Raw genomic sequence first — 23,681 nt, forward strand, 5'->3', positions numbered from 1 at the left:
AAAAAATTATTTGGCAGAATTGTAAATGATGACCTAGAGTGAAGAGACCTATTAGGAAATTGTGGCAATAATACAGAGGGGAGGCTATGAGGGCCTGAATTAAGGTGGGAAATGAGTGGAAAGAAAAGGTGAGACGAAAGAAATGTTGCAGAGATTTGGTGAATGAATGGATATATGAGGTGAGGAAAAGGAAGGAATGGAGAATAATGCCCAGGATAGCATACACAGATAGCATGGTTATACAGCTTCCCCTAAGACCATTCCACATCATTTGAGAAGGAGTAGAGAATCAAGAGGTAGAGTTAATTATAAAGGAAACATAGTGCAATGGATAGAGTGCTGGCCTGGAATCAGGACCTGAATTTGAATTCATGACTTTGAACAAGTCACCTAAACTTTCTGAACCTCAGTTTCCTCATCTGTAAAATGTGGATAATAAGAGCACCTGCCTTTCATGGCTGTCATAATGATCAAATGGGATTACATCGGGAAAATGCTTTGCAAACCTTGAAGAATTATAATAATGATGATGTAATTATTATTAGAAGACAGGTGGTGGCACAGTGGATAGAGAGCACTAAGATTGGAAACAGGGAGACTATCTTCATTAGTTCAAATCTGGCCTCAGACACTTAGCTGTGTAACCCTGGGCAAGTCACTTAATCCTGTCTGCCTCAGTTTCCCCATCTGTAAAATGGGCCGGAGAAGGAAATAGAAAACCACTCCGGTATTTTTGCTAAGAAAATCCCAAATGGGGTCAAGAGAAAAGAAGAAAGGAAAATAGAACGGTTGTGATGACCTTGGAAAATATGAAGTCATGGTGAAGATGAAGAATAGATTTTGGAAGAGAGAAGCCAAAGACAGATGGAATCATAAGAGGTTATGGTTAAATGAAAGAATTTCAGAGCTCTTGATATGAATGGTAAGATCAAAGACATAACTATCACTGTGTTGTTGAGTAAGCTGATGAGCTGGGAGGTCTGAAGAAATTTCATTTGGCCCTACCATTCCCTTGTTATCCTCCTATGTCTCTCCTCCTTTTCATAGCCAGCCTCCTAAAAAGTCATCTCCAATCACTTCCTCCACTTTCCTTCTCGCTCACTTCTCAGTAGGTTGCAGTATGTTTCCAATCTTATCACTCAACTTCTGTATATTCCCTTAATATAAAAGTAAGGAGTAAGGTTGAATGAAAGACTGAAACCTGTACTGAACATGAGAAAAGGGGGAGAATGACTTGGGAGCTGTATTCATGAGATAGTTCTATTTGAAGGTATCCCTTTAAGGTTAAGATTTGCTCAACTGAGTCAATTATTTTTTTAAATAACCAACAAACATTTTTTTTTGTTTTCTCAGCATCTTTCAGTCAATTGTGTCACTTTAGAAATACGGTCTGCTGTATTGTATGGTTTGTGACAAAGTGTTCTTTTATAAAGATGAGAAAGTAGGATCAACAGTTATTGATATCTTCTTGATTGCTTTCCTCTTGGGAAGTCCACGATTTATTTTTCCATATTGGGAGTATCTTTCTCTCCCAAAGGTATATTATAAAATGATCAATTGATGGTTTTATTAGTGTGCCGTCTCAAGTGCAGGTTTCTTGTATGTGCGCCTGGTTAGGTTCAGCCACTAATCTGACTTTATCTCCTTCGTTGGTATAATTTCAACTTCTTCATATAACATGGATTGAGGCCCAAAAGTGGTGGTTCCCCTGTCATTGTGGATAAAGTAGATTAAAAATACTCAGTGGATAGGTTCCAAAAGTTAAGTGTTATATCATATTTTTAAAAGTTATATTTTATTGCAAATGTTCTATTGCAAAGGTTTTTAACCTTTTTTGTGTCATGGGCCCTTTTGGCAGTGTAGTAAAACCTGTGGACTCCTCATAATAATGTTTTCAAATATATAAAATAAAATTGATAGGAATTCAATTTAAAAAATCAAAGGAAACCAATTATATTGAAATACTATAGATATAGATACAGATGGAGATATAAAAACAAGTTCATGGTCCGCAGGTAAATAAATTGTATTTTAAAGAAATTACCTGGTTATGTGGATGAATATTTTTATAAAGAGATGAATGCTATTGTATAGATTTTCATAAATGGAGCACATATCAGTAAATTTCTTGTTTGTTTTTATTTTCATTATCCATGTCTGACCTCCTCCCGTTGTTGTTTGGGACTGCTTAATTGCTGCATTGTACACATTATGCAAACTCCAAGACCGTTATTAAAGAGCTCTGTCTGAATGGCTAATGATTGGTCTTTGGGGGATCCAGTGGCACTTTATATGAAGCTCCTTGAATCCAGAATGGAAGGCTCCAGTTTATGTTTGTTTCTCCATCTTCCCCTATGAAACTAACTTGACCAAATTTGTCCCTTTTGGCTGCCTAAGAAACCTGCAAATGATTACTAAGTAATTCAGTTAAAGAAAAATAAAGTGATACAAATTAAGTTTGGTAAATATGATTTTTAATGAACAAAGATTTATTTTAGTCTCAGCAATAATGATGGGCTTCCGTAAGCTTATAGTTTATATCGTAGCCAGCCTTGGATCAACTGAATATAAATTTGTCATTTTAACTGGTCAGATAAAATGGAGATAATACTTATTCAACTTTATAAGCAAAATAAGAGGTTCAGATCGAAGGAACTCAGAGTGAGCTTTTGGGGTACAAAATTCTCATTGGATATAGAGTCAGAGGAGCTGGTTCAAATTCTGATTGACATATGCTACCCTGTGACATTTGGAAAGTTATTTCACCTTTCTGGACCTCAGTTTTCCCCTCTATAGAGTTGGGGGGGGGTTGGCCTAGATAACTAGAAGGGATGTTTCCAACTCTAAATGCTATGATCTATGATCTTTATTAAGACTGACATCCCAGAGCTATTTTACTTGTGAGAAGATGCTTTTTAAAACAGGAAGCAGTATATAAATGAAAGTAATTAATATTGAATGTGATTTATGAGTAGACAAGTGATCACCCCGTGAAATGAAAGCAGTCAACGCCAGAGCTGATAGTCACTTGCCACTTAGGAGGTATTCGTTATCTGAATCACAGCTTAGAAGGAGTATTAGAAATTTCAAATAAATACCAGTTATCTAAAACTCAAAAATGAAGGTATATAAATTATATATATATATATATATATATATATATATATATATATATATATATATATATATATATATGTATATATATATGTAAAATATTCTAAATTACTCATAGACGCAGGAAGTCATGTGTGTCAAGCAGGCCAAATCATCCCAACCATTAACTCTCCTCAGACCTTGGTGGAAGTAGTCAAAAATCCTTGACCTAAAAGCCCAGTGAATAGCAGACCCCCATATCACTGGAAGTCCTGTTTCTGAGTCCTTATGGCTATTACAAAAAAGAATAACACCTTGTAGAAAGAGAATACCGACATATAACTAACTGCCAGGGATGGATAAGTAAGCCCCCAAACCCAGGTAACAATAGTATCCCTCAACCTTTGGCCTTGCTTCTGCCTGTCCTTCTAAACTCTGAGGAGATTTGACCTAGCAACAACCTCCACAGGCACTGCAGCCCTTGCCCTCCTCCGAGATTACAGATATTAGTATTGTCATTTCTATGTTGATGCTTCTCAATGTAATTGTATCCCTAATCTCTCTACTGACCTTTGATCTCAAAACTCTGAGTGCTTTTTGGACATCTCCACCTGGATGTCCAGGAGAAATCTTAAACTCAACATGTCCAAAACTGAACTCACAGTCTTTCCCCCAAACCCTCCCCTCTTCCAAACTTCCCTATTATTGTTGAGGGCACCACCATCCTCCATGTCCCCCAGGCTTGCAATCTAGATGTCATCCTCAACTTCTAATTATCTCTCACCCTGTTGATTTCATTTTTGCAACATCTCTCAAATAAGCCCTATTCTCCTCTCTCATACTGCCACCTACCTTGGTACAGGCCCTCATTACCTTTCAGTTAGACTATTAGCCTACTGTTTGGTCTGCCTGCTACAAGTCTTTTCCCGCCTGCCCAATCCATCCTCCATTAAGCCATCAGTAATTTTCCTAAATAGCAGGTCCTATGTGTCATGCCCTTCACACTCAATAAATTCCAGGGATTCCCTGTCATCTTCAGAGTCAAATACAGAATCCTCTGATATTCAAAGCTGTTGATAACCAAGCTCCCCAGCTACCTTTCCAGTCTTCCTACACTTTATTCCCCACCATTACCTTTCAATTCAGTGACACTGGCCTCTATGGTGTACACAAACAAGATAATCCATCTCCAGACTCTGGGCATTTTCTCTGCCTGTCCCCCATGACTGAAATGCTCTCTCATCTTATCTTCACCTCCTAGCCACTCGGGCTTTCTTCAAGTCCTATTCAAAATCTCTCCCTCCCTCTACAAGAAGCCTTTCCAAATCCCTCTTAATTCTAGTGCTTTCCCTTTGTCAATCATTTCCCATTTATCCTGTATATGGCTTGTTCATACATACCGTTTTCTTGCATCTCCTATTAGGTGGTGACTTCCTCAAGAGCAATATATATCTTTATCTCCAGCATTTAGCACAGTATCTGGTACATAATAGGTTTTAATAAATGCTTATTGACTGACTGACTGACTAAGGGAAAATGTTCTTGACACCAAAGTTCTTGTCATTGTAAAATGGCTCAATGTCAGAGATAAATACAGCTTTACTCATGAAAATGACATTTAAAAGGGGGCATTACCATCTGCTTTGACACTGCACACTAAGGACCCTGAAGCTTTTCTATGAGACCTGCTCCTAAAACTTTATATGTTCTGTCTCCTCCTATTACAAGGGTTCTTTACCCTTCATGGTATATGGACCCGTTTAGCAGTCTGGTGAAGCCTATGGATTCTTACTATCTCTCCTTCTTACCTCCCAGACAGTGCATACAAATAAGTTCCTCCCTAACTATACCCACTCTCAGCTGCTGGGCCTTTGTTCCAGGGCTTACTTCACCATCACCCTAGTCCCACTCCACTTCCTTGTCACTCTGGAAAGAGACTCCTTCAGCAACATAGAACCTCATAGTGCCTCAGGCCCTGACTGTCCACTTTCTCTATCAACCACCCCCTTAGAAGATGAACTCCACTACATACACCAAAATTTCTAGTTACAGCTTTCATGCTTGAACACTAGGAAAGTCAACAACCTCAATTTCTTCCTATTTAAACATGATAACTACTCCTGCCCTTTACCATCTGGCTTAGACGGAGATGCAGGAATAAATTTGGCACTACATATCAAATATTTCTCCTCCTTAGAGAAAAAGTGCCAACTAAAGTGTTTTTAAAAATTGCTTAAGCGCTCACTTTGAACAGAGCAGTGTGCTAGGCATACAAAGATAACATAAGTAAATGATATGTACAAACAAAACACCTAAAATATACATAAGATAGTGTTCGTCCTCTCTCCCATGGGATTTGCAGACTAGTAAGGAGGCATACAACATGCGCAGATAGCAATACTATAAAATAATACATAAGTGCATGAGAAGTGTGAATAGAGTGCCGTCAGGTCAGAGGGAAGTCAGTAGGGAAGGTGAAATCAAGGCCAGCTTCTTGGAAGGGGTGGCACTGGAGCAAGTTCTGAAAAAAAGGTAGGAATTTGATACAGTAGCAGTCATGAAGACATTCTAGACATAGGAAATGGTTTCATATACAATAAATCTCTCTGTTATTTGTATAGAGAAATATGGAAGTTTATGTTTACGTTTATAATAAAAAATAAAATTTTTATATGTTTTAAAAGTGAAAAGTGGGATTTGCAGGCAAAATGTTGTTTGCTTCATGTTATGAGATTTAGAAAGACATAATATTCTATTGTTAAATTTTTTTCTATTCCTCTTACTGCTCCTCAAACTATTTAATTCTTTAAAACCTGCAAGAGAGAAAGGTAAGAATTCAACTGAAAATGTATATCATATTTTATTATTATAATTGCCTAAGTATCAGAGGTAGGTCTGCAATGAGTTGTGTGACCCTCTGTAGGTCATTTATGGAAAGAACAAATGCTGAGGTGATTTTGTTATTTTCCATATTGTTGAAAGGAGTACTTGGACCTATGAGATTATAGCATATTATTATTTAAGTATTGGTTGAATTCAGGCTTGTTGCTGTTCAGCAGTTTAGTCATTAAGTCATATCTAACTCTTCATGACCCCATTTGGAGTTTTCTTGGCAAAGATACTGGAGTGGCTTGCCATTTCTGTCTCCAGTGTACCCCCATTATATAGATGAGGAACTGAGGCAAATAGGGATTAAGTAGTTTGCCCTGGGTCACACCACTAGCAAGTGTCTGAGGCTGTAGGATTTGAACTCAGATCTTCCTGACTTCAGGCCTGGTGGTCTATTTATTGCACTGCCTAGCTGTCCCTGAATTTAAGCTACTTCCCTAAGATTGTACTTCTTTGAAAAGGAAAAAAAGTATATATCCATATGCATACGGGAGGGCATAACAAACTGGGATAAGCACAGGAATAAAAGGTGAAAGTTTCACTTTAAAGAATTGCTTAAGGCTTCTTTGAAACATGTCAAAGCTCTGGGGTACTTTGTATTACCCAGGCCCTAGCCACCAAATTCCAGAAACTCTTGACGTGGGGTGTTTAGAGTGATCATAGATACAAAAATATGCCTTGAGCCCCCATGGAGTTCATTTGTGGCCAACTGATCAGGAAACATAAATCAAATAGTAAAATTTTTAATTAGGACAGATCAGCAAAGTAAATTAAAAGAAAAAAAAATCTCCCATTTTAGAAAGTAGCATGATTGCCCTTGGATTATTATGTCTCTGAATAACTTATGATGTTAGTTTTACATCCAACTAGAGCACCATCACAGTTCCATCTCCTAGCAGTTGGTTGTGCTCACTACTACCCTACTCTTGCTACATAGCTATAATTCCATTTTACATTCAAAGCTGCTTTCCCTAAAATGTCTTAGGCTTACTTTTCTCTACAAAGTTGCTATTGTCACTATCTGTTAGGGCTGTTTTTGTTTGCTAAAGCTCCTTCTCCTCAAAGTGAGTTTCATTACTTTTTGATGAAACTATTCTGGCAAAGCATGCCTATAGCTAATTGACACATTTTTAGCCTTTTTATTAGTCAGGTCCAGCTGAAACAGGGTGTCACAGAAAAGCACTCAGCAGTCAATTATCTTCCACCCAACCAATACTCTTACTGCCCTAGGCAAAAATTACCCAATCTTGTTTGCTATTTGTGTTTGTAATGAATAAATTTCTTTCAACTTCTACCATATCCCTTTATTATCCTGGAAAACAATTTCCCTGGAATTTCGTCCGTCTTCAAGGAAACCCTTAGTCACACCAAAGGAGTGATGCAGAGCCCATAATCTTTGTCCTCGATTCCTATATCTATAAGAAGTCACTATTGTATTCCATGAGTATGCATGCGCATATATACCTTGTGAGAGTGGTGGCCCAGGGCCTCCCTTCTACCAGTCCATCACATTGGAGCAAAAACTTCATGAGATTTACCTTCTTTTTGTGGTTCATTGACACTATCTAGAGGTACTCCATGAAATTTCCAACATAAAGATTTAACATAACTCACATCTGTGGTATTCCAAATGTGGGTAAGATTAGATCCCATACAAGTACACAAGGTAATACATGCAAATTAGGCACTTAAAAGCCAAAAAGGACTCATAAGAGCCTATGAACAGATTCAGAAATACACAAATCACTTCAGTTTCCAAACAGCAATCCCAGAAAGAAAAAATGAACTTGGGGGTCACCACCAGGGCTACTCTTTGATATTCTAATGTATTCTTAGAGGTCACCCACTGGGTCCAACATAGACCCTCTCCAAGGTTTGTAGCATCACCTAGTAGTTTGTATTCACACTCCTATCCTTCCCACAGAAAGAAAGCATACTTTTAGTCTACTGAAAAAGTTATGAGATATTTACTCTCTTACTAAATAACTCACTAACTTTTATTTCCAGATAGAATGCTGTTTTGGAATTATATGGATAAACTTCTTTCTCTAAGAAGCATAAGGCATGAATAAATCTCCTTCTCTCTCTAGTAAGTCCAATTTCTGAATTGTTTTGTTTTTTTTTAACTTAATAGTATTTTGGTTTTTTCCAATTGCATGTAAAGACTGTTTTCAACATTCAATTTTATTAGATTCTGACTTCCAGGAGTGGAGCCAAGATGGCAGAGTGAAAGCAGTGACTTGCTTGAGCTCTCCCCCAAACCCCTCCAAATACCCATAAAAAAAATGGCTTTAAACAAATTCTAAAGCAGCAGAAACCACAAAAAGAGTGAAACAAATTTCCAGCCCAACACAACCTGGATGGTGGATCAAAAAGGTATATTGTGCAAGGCTGGTAGAGGAGCACAGTGTGGCGTGGGTGCCTGGAGCTAGCCAGAGGACTGAACCTCCGGCAGCTGTGGCAGTTTCCAGGCTTCTCCACCCACGAACGCCAAGGACAACTTAGAAGATCAGTGGGAAAAGTGTGTTCCTGCAGTGAGAGAAGCTTGAGTTCCCAGCCCCATTCCCTAAAGGAGCTCAGCTGGGGTCGGTGGCTGCCTCCTGAGCTTCCTACCCACAGACTGAGGGGGAATCAAGTGGCTGATCAGAGGGGGATTGCTGGGATCTCTTTGACAGTGCTGGAGCAGGAATCTCTTGCTTTGCCAGTGCTTGGATCTGGTCACAGTTCTGGGTGGCAGTCCTGGGGTGAGGAGGAGCTCTGGAGTGGTGGAGCTTGTTGTAGTTGGGGAGAGGAAATTCTCCTCACAGTTCCAAGACAGAAAAGACTGCTTGTGGTAGGTCACTCATAGACCACAGCACAGGCCAGGAAAAGAGTAAACACCTCACCCCTTATCTTACCACCTTGGAAGAACTGAAAATTTACAGGTCCCTACAAGAATCTCTGAAAACAGCTGTACAAGCCCCCCGAAGCTTCAGACAGTACATTCTCCACATTAGAAGCAGACTCTTACCTTAACAAAGAGTTTAAAACTCAAGCAGTTGGCTGGGATCACAAGCAAACCATGAAAAAAGGGTCAGACTATAATATCTTACTTTGGTGACAAAGAAGATCGAAACATACAACCAGAAGAAGACAACAAAGTCAAAGCTCCTACATCCAAAGCCTCCGAGAAAAATATGAATCAGTCCCAGGCCTTGGAAGAGCTCAAAGGGGATTTTGATAAGCAAGTTAAGATAAGTAGAGGAAAAACTGGGAAGAGAAATGAGAGTGATGCAAGAAAATCATGAAAAACAAGTCAACAGCTTGCTAAAGGAGACCCAAAAAATACTGAAGAAAATAACACCTATAAAAACAGCCTAACCCAAATGGCAAAAGAAGTCCAAAAAGCCAATGAGGAGAAGAATTCCCTAAAAAGCAAAATTTGCCAAATGGAAAAGGAAGTCCATAAGATTACTGAAGAAAATACTTCCTTTAAATTTAGAATAGAGCAATTGGAAGGCAGTGACTTTATGAGAAATCAAGACACTGTAAAACAAATCCAAAAGAATGAAAAATTAGAAAACAATGTGAAATATCTCATTGGAAAAACAACTGACCTAGAAAATAGATCCAGGAGAGAAATTAAAAATTATTGGACTATCCGAAAGCCATGATCAAAACAAAAAAAAAAAGCCTAGATGTCATCTTTCAAGAAATTATCAAGGAAAACTGCCCTGACATTTTAAACCAGGGGGCAAAATAGGAATTGAAAGAATCCACCAATCTCCTCCTGAAAGAGATCCCCAAAGGAAAACTCCTAGGAATATTGTAGCCAAATTCCAGAGGTCCCAGGTCAAGTAGAAAATATTGCAAGCATCCGGAAAGAAACAATTCAAGTATTGTAGAAACACAATAAGGATAACACAAGATTTAGCAACATTTACCTTACTGGACCACAGGGCATGGAATACAATATTCCAGAGGGCAAAGGAGATAGGATTACAACCAAGAATCACCTACCCACCAAAACTGAGTAAATGGTCATTCAGTGAAATAGAGGAGTTTCAAGCATTCTTGATGAAAAGACCGGAGCTGAATAGAAAATTTGACTTTCAAATACAGGACTCAAGTGGAACATGAAGAGGTAAATAGGAAAGAAAAATCATAAGAGACTTATTAAGGTTGAACTGTTTACATTCCTGCATGGAAAGATGATATTTATAACTTATGAGACCTTTGTCAGTATTAGGGTAGTTGGAGGGAAAAAATTATATGTGTGTATAGATAGATAGATAGATAGATAGATAGATAGATAGATAGATAGATAGAGGGCACAGAGTGAATTGAATGTGAAGGGGTAATATCTGGAGAATAAAATTAAGGGGTGAGAGGATAATACTAGGAGAAGGAGAAAGAGAGAGGTAGAATGGGCTAAATTATCTCACACAAAACTGACAAGAAAAGGCTCTTACAGTGGAGTGGAAATAGGGGAAGGTGAGAGGGAATGAGTGAATCTTATTCTCATAGGATTTGGCTTAAGGAGAGAATAATATACACACTCAATTGGGTATGGAAATCTGTCTTACCTTACAGGAAAATGGGGGGGGGAAGGGGACAAAAGAGCAGGGGATGATAGAGATGAGGGCATATTGGGAAAGGGGCAATTAGAAGCAAATACTTCTGAGGAGGGACAGGGTCAAAAGACAGAATACAATAAATGGGGGGCAGGATAGGATTTAGGGAAATAGAGTTAGTTTTTCATAACATGTCTACTATGGACGTGTTTTGCATAACTTCAGAAGTATGGCCTGTATTGAGTTGCTTGCCTTTTCAATGAGGGTGGGTGGGGAGGGAGGAAGGGAGAAAATTTGGACCCAAAGTTTTAAAAACACATGTTCAAAAAAAATGTTTTCACATGCAACTGGGAAATAAGAAATACAGGAAATGGGGTACAGAAATCCATCCTGCCCTCCAGGAGAATAGAAGGGGAAAGGGATAAGAGAAGGAGGGAGAGATAGAATGGAGGGCAGACTAGGGGAAGGGGTATTCAGAATGCATGCCATCTTGGATTGGGGGAGGGGCAAGAGGGGGTGAAAATTTGGAATTCAAAATCTTGTGGAAGTAAAAGTTGAAAACTAAAAATAAATAAATTTATATTTTAAAAACAAATAGAAAAGATTCTGAGTTCCAATTTTTTTCTCCCTTCCTCCTCCCCAAGATGGCAAGTAATCTGATACAGGTTATACATGTACAATCATATTAAACATGTTTTGACATCAGTCATGTTGTGAAGGAAGAATTAGAACAAAAGGGAAAAACCATGAGAAATAAAAAAAATTAGCAAAGTGAAAATAGTATGCTTCAATCTGCATTCAGACTCCATAGTCATTTCTCTGGATGTAGATAGAATTTTCCATCATGAATCTTTTGGAACTGTTTTAGATCATTGTATTGCTGAGAAGAGCCAAGTCTATCATAGTTGATCATCACAAAAGTTGCTGTTACTGTATACAATGTTCTCCTGGTTGTGCTCATTTCCCTTAGAATCATTCTTGTATTTCCAGATGTTTCTGAAATCTATTTGCTCATCATTTTTTTTTTTAGTGAAGCAATTGGGGTTAAGTGACTTGCCCAGCTAGTGAGTGTTATGTGCTTAAGGCTGCATTTGAACTCAGGTCCTCCTGACTCCAGGGCTGGTGCACTATCCATTGCATCATCACTGCCCCCTGCTGATTTTTTCTTATAGCACAATACCATTCCATTCCATTCCTCTACCACAACTTGTTCAGCCATTCCTCAATTGATGGGCATCCCCTTGATCTTGCCACCACAAAAAGAGCTGCTATAAATATTTTTGTATATGTGGATCTTTTCCTCTTTTTTGTGATCTCTTTGGGATACAGACTTAGTAATGATATTGCTGGAACAAAAGGGTTGCTCAGTTTTATAACCCTTTGCTTTCCAGAATGGTTGGATCAATTCACAACTCCACCAATAATGTATTAGTGTTTCCGTTTTCCCCCAACTTTTCCAACATCTATCATGTTCCTTTTCTGTCATATTAGTCAATCTGACACGTATGAGATAGTACCTTAGAGTTGTTTTAATTTGCATTTCTCTAATCAATACCAATTTAGAGATGTTTTTAATATGACTATAGAAGCTTTAATTTCATCTGAAAAGTATCCATCTCCTTTGGCCATTTATCTTTTGAGGAAGGACTTGTTTTCTTATACATTTGACTCAGTTCTTTATATATTTCAGAAATGAGGCCTTTATCAAAGACACTGGCTGTAAAAATTGTTTCCCAGCTTTCTGCTTTCCTTCTAATCTTAGTTGCATTGGCTTTATTTGTGAAAAAAATTTTCAATTTAATGTAATTAAAATTATCCACTCTATATTTCATAATGTTAACTAGCTCTTGTTTGGTCATAAGTTCTTCCCTTCTCCATAGATCTATATCTATCTAGGTGAACCATTTCTTGCTCTCCTAATTTCATTATGGTATCACCCTTTATGTCTAAATCATGTACCTGCTTTGACCTTATCTTGGTATACGATTTGATACGTTGGTCCATGCCTAGTTTCTGCCATATTGTTTTCTAGTTTTCTCAGCAGTTTTTGTCAAATCGTGAATTCTTATCCAGAAGCTGGAGTTTTGGGGTTTACTAAATTGTTGAGTACTATAGTCATCGACTACTGCATTTTGTGTATCTAACCTAATCCACTTATCCACCACTATATTCCTTAACCAGTACCAAATAGTTTTGATAATTGCCACTCTATAATATAGTTTTAGATCTGGTATGGCTAGGCCACTTTCCTTCACTTTTTTTTTCATTAATTCCCTTGTTACTCTTTACCTTTTGTTCTTCCAGATGAATTTTGTTATTCTTTTTCTAGCTCTATAAAATAAAATTTTGGTTGTTTGATTGACATAGCCCTAAATAAATTAATTAATTTAGATAGAATTGTCATTTTTATTTTATTAGTTCTGCCTACCCATGAGCAAATGATATTTTTCCAGTTATTTAGATATGACTTTATTTTCATGAAAAATGTTTTGTAATTGTGTTCACATAGTTTCTGGGTTTGTCTTGGCAGGTAGACTCCCAAATATTTTATATTATTTATAGTTATTTTAAGTGGAATTTCTCTTTTTATCTCTTGCTGCTAGGATTTGTTAGAATTATATAGAAATGCCAATTATTTATGTGGATTTATTTTGTATCCTGCAACTTTGCTAGCATTATTTCAAATAGCTTTTTCAGTTGATTCTCTAAAATTTTCTAAGTATACCATCATAGCATCTTCAAAGAAGGATGGTTTTGTTTCTTTATTGCCTATTCTAATTCCTTGCTTTTCTTTTTCTTCCCTTATTGCTAAAGCTAACATTTCTAGTACAATATTGAATACTAGTGGTGTCAATGGACATCCTTGTTTCACCCCTGATCTTATTGGGAAAGATTCTAGCTTATCCTCATTACATATAATGCTTGCTTGTGGTTTTAGATACATGCTACTTATCATTTTAAGGAAAACTCCATTTATTCTTACACTCTCTAATGGAGTGGGTGCTATGTTTTGTCAAAAGCTTTTTCTGCATCTATTGCAAATTTTTTTTTCCCTGCACCTATAACCATATAATTTCTATTAGTTTTGTTATTGATCTGGCTAACTATGCTGATAGTTTTCCTAATATTGTACCAGCCCTGCATTCCTGATATAAATCCCACATGGCCATAATATATTATCCTGACAAAAAATTTGCTGTAATCTCTTTGCTAATATTCTATTTAAAAATTTTGCATCAATATTTATTAGGGAGACTGATCCATAATTTTCTTTCTCTGTTTTGGCTCTTCCTGGTTTAGGTATCAACACCATATTTGTGACATAAAAATAATTTGGTAGGACTCCACCTATTTTTTTTTCTGAATAGTTTATGTAGTATTGAGATGAAAGGTTCTTTAAAAGGTTGCCAGAATTCACATATAATCCATCTGGCTCAAGATTTTTTCTTAGGGAGTTGTTCAATTGGATGGTTTGTTCAATTCTTTTTTCTAAAATGGGGTCATTTAACTGTTTTATTTCCTCTTCTGTTAACCTGGGCAATTTATGTTTTTCTAAATATCTGTCCATTTCACAGATTGTCAGATTTATTGGCATACAATTGGTCAAAATAGCTCTTAATTGTTATTTTAATTTCTTCTTCATTGGTGGTGAATTTATCCTTTTCACTTTTGATACTGGCAATTTGGTTTTCTTCTTTCTTTTTTTGATGGAAATAACCAAAGATTTATCTATTTTATTGGTTTTTCTCCATAAAATCATCTCTTCATTTTATTTATTAGTTCAATACTCTTCTACTTTCAATTTTATTAATCTCTCCTTCTATTTTCAGAGCCTCTAATTTGGTATTTAATTGGGGATTTTTAATTTGTTCTTTTTCTAGCTTTTTTAGTTGCATGCCCAATTCATTGATCTCCTCTTTCTTTATTTTATTCATGTAAGCATTAAGAGATATAAAATTTCCACTAAGAACTACTTTGGCTGCATCCCATGAGTTTTGATATTTTGTCTCATTATTGTCATTCTCTTGAATGAAATGATGAAATTATTCATTGCTTCTATGATTTGTTTTACCCACTCATTCTTTAGGATTATATTATTTTGGGGCAGCTAGATGGCACAGGGGATAGAGCTCCGGCCTTGGAGTCAGGAAGACCTGAGTTCAAATCCTGTCTCAGACATTTGACTAGCTGTGTAACCCTGGGCAAGTCACTTAACCCCAATTACCTCACCAAAAAAAAAAGCAAATAAATAAATAAATGGAATTATATCATTTAGTTTATAATTACTTTTTAGCCTAACTTTCCATGGCCCTTTATTATACATAATTTTATTACATCATGGTCTGAAAAGGATAAATATAATATTTCAGCCATTCTGCATTTGATTGTGAGATTTTTATGCCCTAGTATGTGGTCAATTTTTGTGTAGGTGCTATGCACTACCAAGAAAAAAATATATTCCTTTCTATACCCATTCAATTTTCTCCAGAGGTCTACCATATCTGACTTTTCTAAGATTTTATTCCCCTCTTTAACTTATTTCTTGTTTATTTTATGGTTAGAATTATCTAGTTCTGAGAAGGAGAGGCTGAGGTCCTCCACTAGTATAGAGTTGCTATTTCTTCCTTAACTCTCTTAACTTCTCCTCTAAGAATTTAGATGCTATACCACTTGATGTATATATGTTTAGTATTAATATTACTTCATTGTCTGTGGTACCTTTTAGCAAGACATAGTTTCCTTCATTATCTCTTTTAATTAGATCTATTTAGCTTTTACTTTGTCTGAGATCAGAATTGATACCCCTGCTTGTTTATTTTTTTTTTACTTTAACTGGAACATAACATATTCTGCACTATCCTTTTAAATTTACTCCATATGTATCTCTGCTTCAAATATATGTCTTGTAAATAACATGCTGTAGAATTCTGGTTTTCAATTCACTCTGCTATCTGCTTCCATTTTATGGGAGAGTTCATCTCATTCACATCCACAGTTAGGATTAATAACTGTGTATTTCCTCCATACTATTCCCCATACACAACATTTATACTTTTCTCTCTCCTTTCACCCTGTCCCTTTTCATGAGAGTTCTGCTTCTGACCACTGCCTCCCTCAATCTGCCCTCTCTTCTATCAGCCCACCTCCTTTTTCTTTTCCCTTTACTTCTACCCTACCTTCAATCCGACTGTGTCCATTTTCTTTCCCATTTGTCCACCTGTTTCCCTATGTGGTTAGATTTCTATACAAAACTGAATGTGTATGTAATTCTTTCTTTTAGTCAAATCTGATGAGAGTAAGGATCAAACAATGCTCACCCCCTCTTCTTTCCTACTACTGTAATAGGTCTTTTGCACCTCTTTATGTAGTGTAATTTACCCTATTCTGTCTCCCCCTTTCCTCTTCTCCAAGTACAATCCTTCTTTTCACCTCTTAATTTTTTTATATCATCACATCAAAGTCAACTTATACTCAAACCTTCTGTCCATGTATACCCCTTCTAAATGCTCTAACAAAGCTACAGTTCTCAAGAGTTACAACTATCATCTTCTCCTTTAGGGATATAAACAGTTTAATCTTGTTGAATAACATGTTGCTTTTTTTTTCTTCCCTGTCAACCTTTTTATGCTTTTCTTGAGTCTTTTATTTGAAGATCAAATTTTCTCTTCAGCTCTTATCTTTTCATAAGGAAATTTTGAAAGTCTCCTATTTCATTGAATATCCATCTTTTCCCTGAAAGATTGTACTCATATTTGTGGAGTAGTTGATTCTTAGTTGTAATCCAAGCTCCTTTGCCTTCTGGAGCAACATATTCCAAACCCTCTGATCCTTTAAGGTAGAAGCTGCTAAATCCTCTGTAATCTTGATTGTGGCTCCTTGATATTTGAATTGTTTCTTCCTGGCTATGTGCAATATTTTCTCTTTGACCTGATAAGTCTAGAATTTGATTACAATATTCCTTGGAGTTTTAATTTGGGGATCTCTTTCAGGAAGTGAGGTGGATTCTTTCAATGACTATTTTAACCTTGGGTTCTAGATCGGAGCAGTTTTCCTTGATAATTTCATGAAAGATACTGCCAGGCTCTTTATTTTATCATAGCTTTCAGGTAGTCCAATAATTCTTAAATTATCTCTCTTGGATCTATTTTCCAGCTCAGTTGTTTTTCCAGTAAGGTTTTTTACATTTTCTTCTATTTTTTCATTCTTTTGATTTTTTGATGGATTCTTGATGTGTCACAGGATCATTAGCTTCCACTTGCCCAATTCTAATTTTTAAGGAATTATTTTCTTCAGTTAGCTTTTGTACTTTCTTTTCCACTTGGGCAATTGTACTTTTTAAGGAGTTGTTTTCTTCAGTGAATTTTTTTCCCATTTAGCCAACTGTATTTTTTAAGGAATTGTTGTTTTGTCAAGACTTATATGAACTGATGCTGAGTGAAATGAGAAGAACCAGGAGAACATTGTACACAGTAACAGACACATTGTGCAATGACTGACTTTGATAGACTTGGCTCTTCTCAACAATGCAAGGATCTAAAACAACTCCAAAAGACCCACAGTGGAAAATGCTATCCACAACCAGAGAAAGAGCTATGGAGTCTGAATGCAGAAGAAAGCATACTATTTGCCCTCTTTTTGTTGTTTTGTTTTGTTTTTTCTTTCTCATGATTCCTCCCATTAGTTCTAATTCTTCTTTACATCATGACTAATGTGAAAACATGCTTGATGCAAATGTATAAGTAGAGCCTATATTGGATTGCACACCATCTTGAGGAGGGAGAAGGAGAAATGGAGCATAGAAATTTAAAAACTCAAAATCTTATGGAAGAGAATGTTGAAAACTAAAAATAAATAAATTATTTTAAAAAATAAAAGAAAATAAAAAGGAATGAGAGAAAAAAAAGGAATTCTTTTCTTCAGTCAATTTTTGTCCTTCCTTTTCCAAGCTGTTGACTCTCTCTTGCATACCTCTCATTTCTTTTCCAAATTTTTCTTCTACCTCTCTTATTTCACTTTTAAAATTCTTTTTGAGCTCTTCCAGGAAGGCTTTTGGGGCTTGAGACCAATTCATATCCCCCATTGTGGTTTCACATGTAGGTATTTTGACAATGCTGTCCTCTTGAGTTTGTGTCTTGATCTACTCTGTCACCATAGTAGTTTTCTATGGTAAAGGCTCTTTTTTTGTTTCTTGCTCATTTTTGCCTATTTTGTGGCTTTTAAAGTTGAGCTCTGCTTTGGGGTACAGAGGCACTGTCCCAATCTTTTTGTGCTTGGTGCCAAGGGCCTGGTCACTGTATTTATGCACTGGGGCCTCAGGTGCTGGAGGCTTGCTTGCTACACTGGCCTGGCCTTCTTGCACCTTTTGTTGCCTGGGTTCTGGGGCTGGCAATTTGCCTTCTGCATGGGGGCTGGACACTTCACAGATTACCTGCTGTGCCACTGGCCTCCTGATCCAGGACCTAGAAGCCTCAGTTGCTGATCTGTGCTGTGGCTAAAAGCCTCCTGCTGACTTTCTGGGGCAGTCTGCATTGGGCTGCACTCCTCTTTTAGCCAAGTGAGACAGACCTTTCCTGAAGTCCTTTGGAGTTTTCTTAAGCTGGAAAATTATTTCACTTAGTCTTTTTGTAGCTTCTGTTGCTCCAGAATTGCTTTAGAGGCTTGATTTAACATTGTTTCTGAGGGAAACTGGGGAGAGCTCAAGCAGTTCTCTGGCTTCTCTCCATCATTTTGAGCTGAGTCCTAATTTCCAAATTCTTAAACTAGATAACTCTAAAAGTTATGACTATCCAAAAGTCATTCCCCAAGAGTAAACCCTCCTCTCAGGTTGAGGGGACAGATATCTGCTTAATCCATATCTTCTCTGGGAAATCTATTAGTTTCCCCTCAGCTGTTAGCATGGGGCAGCTAGATGCTATGATGGATAGAATGCCTAACTTGGAGTTAAGAAGACTCAACTTCTTGAGTTTAAATCTGGCCTCAGATACTTACTAGCTGTGTGACCCTGGGCAAGTCACTTGAGCTTGTCATTTTCAGTCATGTTTCACTCTTCATGACCCCATTTGGGGTTTTCTTGGCAAAGATAGTGAAATGGTTTGTCATTTCCTTCTCTGGCCTCAGACACTTTCTAGCTGTATGATTCTGGGTAAGTCACTTAGTCACTTAACCCTATATGCCTCATTTTTCTCATCTGAAAAATGAACTTCAGAAGGAAATGGCAAAATACTCCAGTATCTTTGCCAAGAAAACCCCAAATGGGGTCAGGAAGAGTAGGAAATGACTGAACAACAACAAGCTGTCAGCATCTTGTGAACTAGGAAAGTTCAGGCAGGATCTCTCTTCTCAGATTTCATACAAGCGCTTGACAGTTTCTTTTACTTCTGCCCCAAGGCAACCATTTCCACTTTCTGGGTGGAGAGGATAGGCCTTGTTCCCCCCAGAGCCAGACCCACTCTGCTATATACCAGTGTGTCTTCTGATCTGCCCTTCTCTGGGCCTCAGTTTCCTTTTCTTTAAAATAATTTGGTTTAAATAACCTGTAAGATCCCCCATCACTGTAACTTTTATTATGCCATGAAGATTTTCACACAATATCACAAAGGATCATTCTGCCATTGGTGATTATAACTTCAGCTGAACTCAGCCCTGGGATATAATTAGTTACTTTCCATGAAAAAGTTTCTCTATGTTGAAGAACCATTTGCTTTTCAGTCTTCTGCTCTCTTATTGATTATCGTTAATTGCTCAAACCCCTCATGTTAGCAATACCTGACTGACTTATTGTTTATGAAAGCTATTGGTGGGGGCTATACTAAGGGGCTGAAGAATCCTTTGGGAGCATGGTTACAAGATATTGCTAGAAGGATTGTGTAACCATTGAGTGCTTGCTAGTGATGAACTCCAAAAATAATGAATTAAAAAAAAAAACCTGTGCTTGTGGAAATGTGGGGCTTCCTAACCCTTAACAGCACAAATTGGCTAAACAAATTAAAATTAAAAAAATACAAATTCTTGCTATTGCTCTTCTGTAAGTAAATGTGATTGTCCCTCATACATATAAACTTACTCATCTCTTTTACATACCCTATCCTTCAATTCTCCAGGAGCATATGAGCTTCTTGAACGCAGGGATTATTTAGTTTTTGTCTTTGTATCTCTGTTGCCTGGTACATAGCAGATGCTTAAAAAGAAATACTTGTTTCTGTATACTTAATTATGGCGCTGAAAAGTAAGAGGAAGGAAAGAGGTAAAAAGAAAGCCTTTGCTCAAGCAATTGATAAATGTTTACCTGAACCTTAGTTTCTAAGTGTTTCTGTGCTACCTGATTGTTTCAATAAATCACAAGAAAAAAAACAGGAAATTGTCGAATTATCATGGGGGTGGGCTGGGGAGACTAAGAGGAGAAAACAGACCAAATATGGAATGGGTTTTGAAGAGCAGAGATGGGACATATTCCCTGTTCCTGAAGTCCTTGTTTATTTGTTCATATGATTTCTTTTCTTTTCTTTTTTAGCATCCATTTTCATCAGTGCTGTCTTCCTCCAACAGAGTATAAAATCCTTGAAAGTAAGGATTCTTTCATTCCTTATCTTTGAGTCTCTGTCAAGTGGCACATAATATGTTATGAGTAAATGCTTAATGATGGATTGCTCTACCTTCTCATGTACAATGAAGGCCATGACCTTAGGACTATTGGGCTCCTGCCTAGTGCTTTCCCTCTTGCTCTATCTATTCTGTCCTTCAGTTTGAATTTATTACAGAGCATTTCTGTTTGCTTAGTCCCAAAGCTCTTGGGTTCAGGGTTTCAGGCTCTCCATCAGGATCTGAGGGGAAATGGTGGTGGTGGTGGTGGTGGTTGTTTATCTTGCCTGGTACATGCTCCCTCCTCCCTTAGCACTATGTGCTAGGCACTGTGCTAAGTGCTGGGGATACAAAAGAGGTAAAAGACAGTCCTTTCCATCAAAGACCTCAAAATCTAATGGAGAAAACAACACATGAACAACCACATACAGGAAAAATATGAAATAAAAAGAAGGCACTAAAATTAGAGGGAAGGCTTACTGTAGAAGGTGAGATTTTAGTTGGAATTTGGAAGGAAGCCAGGGACACCAGTAAGCGGAGATGAGGAGGGTGATTATTCCAGGAGTGGGGGACAGCCAGAGAAAATGTCGAGGAACATTTGCCTTGTAGCTATGGTAATGTATAACTATTGCTTGGCCCCCAAAAGAAGAGGGGTGTCAAGAATCTTGGAAAAAATGGGGGGGTGGAGAATTTTGTGGAAGACATTTTGAGATTATACCACATTGAAGAAAATATTTTTCCCAGTTGTTTCTAGGACAATGGCAGGATGTTCTCTGTTAAAAGGAGGGGTGGGGAAGCATGGGATCTGGACTTGCCAGGTATAAGACCTTGAACAAAACGCTGCCCTTTTTTTCTTCTTCAAAATGAAGTGTATGGGTTAGATGATTTCTAAAGTTGCTTATCATTCCAAATCCTAAAGGCATTTATGCCGTCACTAGAAATCTAGCAAAGAGTAGCAAGCTGATTTGTCACCTCATTGTCATGGACCAGAATTGTCAAATTCCTTGCCTACAGGCTGCAATACTTCCCACAAAATTCCCAAGTAGGACTGGAACCAGATAAAAATGTAATTGGAAAATGTTTAATAAAATTAAAAAATATATAATGCAACACAGGTAATGTTAATTTGTGGTTTTCTAAGGTAATATACAGCCCACAGGGATCCATTTCTATTTGAATTTGACACCACTGTTATAGATTGTGGAGAGACCCAGCTTCTTCATCCTAAATCCCACTTAGCATATCGTTATGATTTCCCTGTGTGCTCTCAATAAGGGTCATGCCCGTCCTTTTACAGAGAGATGTTCTTCAGATGCACCCAAATCCTCATGTCATGTCATCTCATCTAGTTACCTGGAGAACACATCACATTTATCAGTGGTACAGTGCAAAGAATGGTAAATAGACATGGGGTCAGAAGCCCTGGTTTTGAATTCCTGCTCTGCTACTTCCTACTGTACCCCTGTGATCTTAGGCAGGTCAAGGAAACCTCTGTGAGCCACAACCTCCCCAATAATCAAATGACAAGTTGGCCTAGATAGCTGCTCAGGTTACTTCTAACATCTCTTTCCCATTTATTCAATGCAATTTGACAAATATATCTTCAGTACTACTATGGGGAAATCCTATTTTCAGGGCAGGAAAGGGTTTAGACATCCTAATATGAAAGGAAATTTAAGTGCAGCACATCATTCCCCCTCTGGTGAGTTGTTTCTAATTGCTCATTCAGGTATGAACTCTTTCCATCTGACTCCAGGCTTTCTTTCTGTTGTACCTGCAACTTTCCCAGTTTTACTACCTATGCAAAGTGGCACTGGCAGCCTGGAGCACAGGCCGGGTACTATTTTTTGCATCACTTTACAGATGCCTCGGGAGATCACATTTCACAATATCAACATCACAACCTTGTCTTGGGGTGTCACAAGCTGCCCAAGTGTAGCTTAAACTAGAGTCTGATAACTTAGTTTGCAAAACTCTATGCTAATGATGTTATACACATTCTGAGCTTAATTAGAGGAGTCTGAAACGGAAAGCTGCTTTTAGCAGTTATCCACTTTTGTCAATATAGAAATAGGGATGTTTATCTCCTTATTTGTTCCTTATTGCACAGCATATGTAACTGAATCTCCTCATTTCTAGAAGAAAAAAAAAGCAATCTTTGTATCATACGGAACTACTGTATTTAATCCTACCTGAGGACTGAAATAGAAACTAATTCATTCTGGTTTTGCCCTTGAATCTTTCTGCCCTGAGATAGTACACCCATTTCCTCTCTATAGCATTCTTCTTGCAGTAAGTCATAGAACATTAGAGCATAGAGTTCTAAGATATCTTCTAGTCCACTTATAAATGGGGAAACTGAGGCTCAAAAAGGTGATGTGATTTGCCTAAGGTTAGTCAGTTAATAAATGATGGAACTTAGAAACTAAACTCAGTTCACTGGAAACCATGTCTACAGCAGTTTCCAATATAGCCAGGCATATTTTATTTTAGAAAATTCTAAATTGTCTCTAGAGTTAACTTAACAACTGCCTCACTATCTATTTTTGGGGGGCAATTGGGGTTAAGTGACTTGCCCAGGATCACACAGCTAGTAAGTGTCAAGTGTTTGGTCTGAGGCTGGATTTGAACTCAGGAACTGCCTCACTATCACTTCACATAATGTTAAAGGAGGAAGGGGACTTAGAGGTCACCTGCTAGAAGGAAGGAAGGAAGGAAGGATTTGTCAAATACCTACTATGTGTCAGCTACTGTGCTAAGTATCTTGCAAATATGATCTCATTTGATCCTCACAACACTCTGAGATAGGTGCTATTATTACCCCCATTTTACAGTTAAGTAAATTGAGTCAGACAGAGGTCAAGGGATTTGCTCAATCTCACATAGCTAGCTAATAAGTATCTGAGGCTGAATTTGAACTTGGGTTTTCATGACTCTAGGTCTAGCACTCCAGCCACTGTGCCCCAAGTACTTGGCAGTAACCAACTCTCAGTCTTTCCACTACACTCTTAAAAATTACTATTTATCTAACAATCATTTTGGCAGAACTGTGTCATAGATAAATTCAAAAGAAAGATTACTAGACAGAGGTGGGGGATGAGAGGGAAAGATTCCAGGAAGCTGGGTTCGAGTCTCAGTCTTGCCAACAACTTTGTGACTTTATGGAAGTCACTTCCCTCTCTACTCTTCAGTTTTCCCATCTGTAGGATGAAATAAGCTCTAACATTACATAATTTTATAAAACTCTCCTGTTGTCTTTAATGACCTTCAAAGATTAATCCTATTTAATGGCTTAATTTTTTCCCTTTATATAATGAGCAAACATAATGAAGAGTGAAAAAGAGGACAAAGGGATTGGGGACAAGGAAGAGAAGGAAGGGATAAGAGAAATAAAAAAGGAAAGAGAGAGATGAAGGAGCACTTATAGAAGTATTCTATTATTTGATAGTAAATGCAGTATTGTTATTGTTTTGTATGTGTGTGTTTTCTCTCTCTTTCCACCAGGGTCTCTCCTGCCCCTTCAGGCTGTCCAAATCACTTTAACCACCCTTAATAAAGAGACAGGAG

Source organism: Phascolarctos cinereus, unplaced genomic scaffold (genome assembly GCF_003287225.1).
Source record: "Phascolarctos cinereus isolate Bilbo 61053 unplaced genomic scaffold, phaCin_HiC Scaffold_2;HRSCAF=192, whole genome shotgun sequence".
Taxonomy (NCBI): Eukaryota; Metazoa; Chordata; class Mammalia; order Diprotodontia; family Phascolarctidae; genus Phascolarctos; species Phascolarctos cinereus.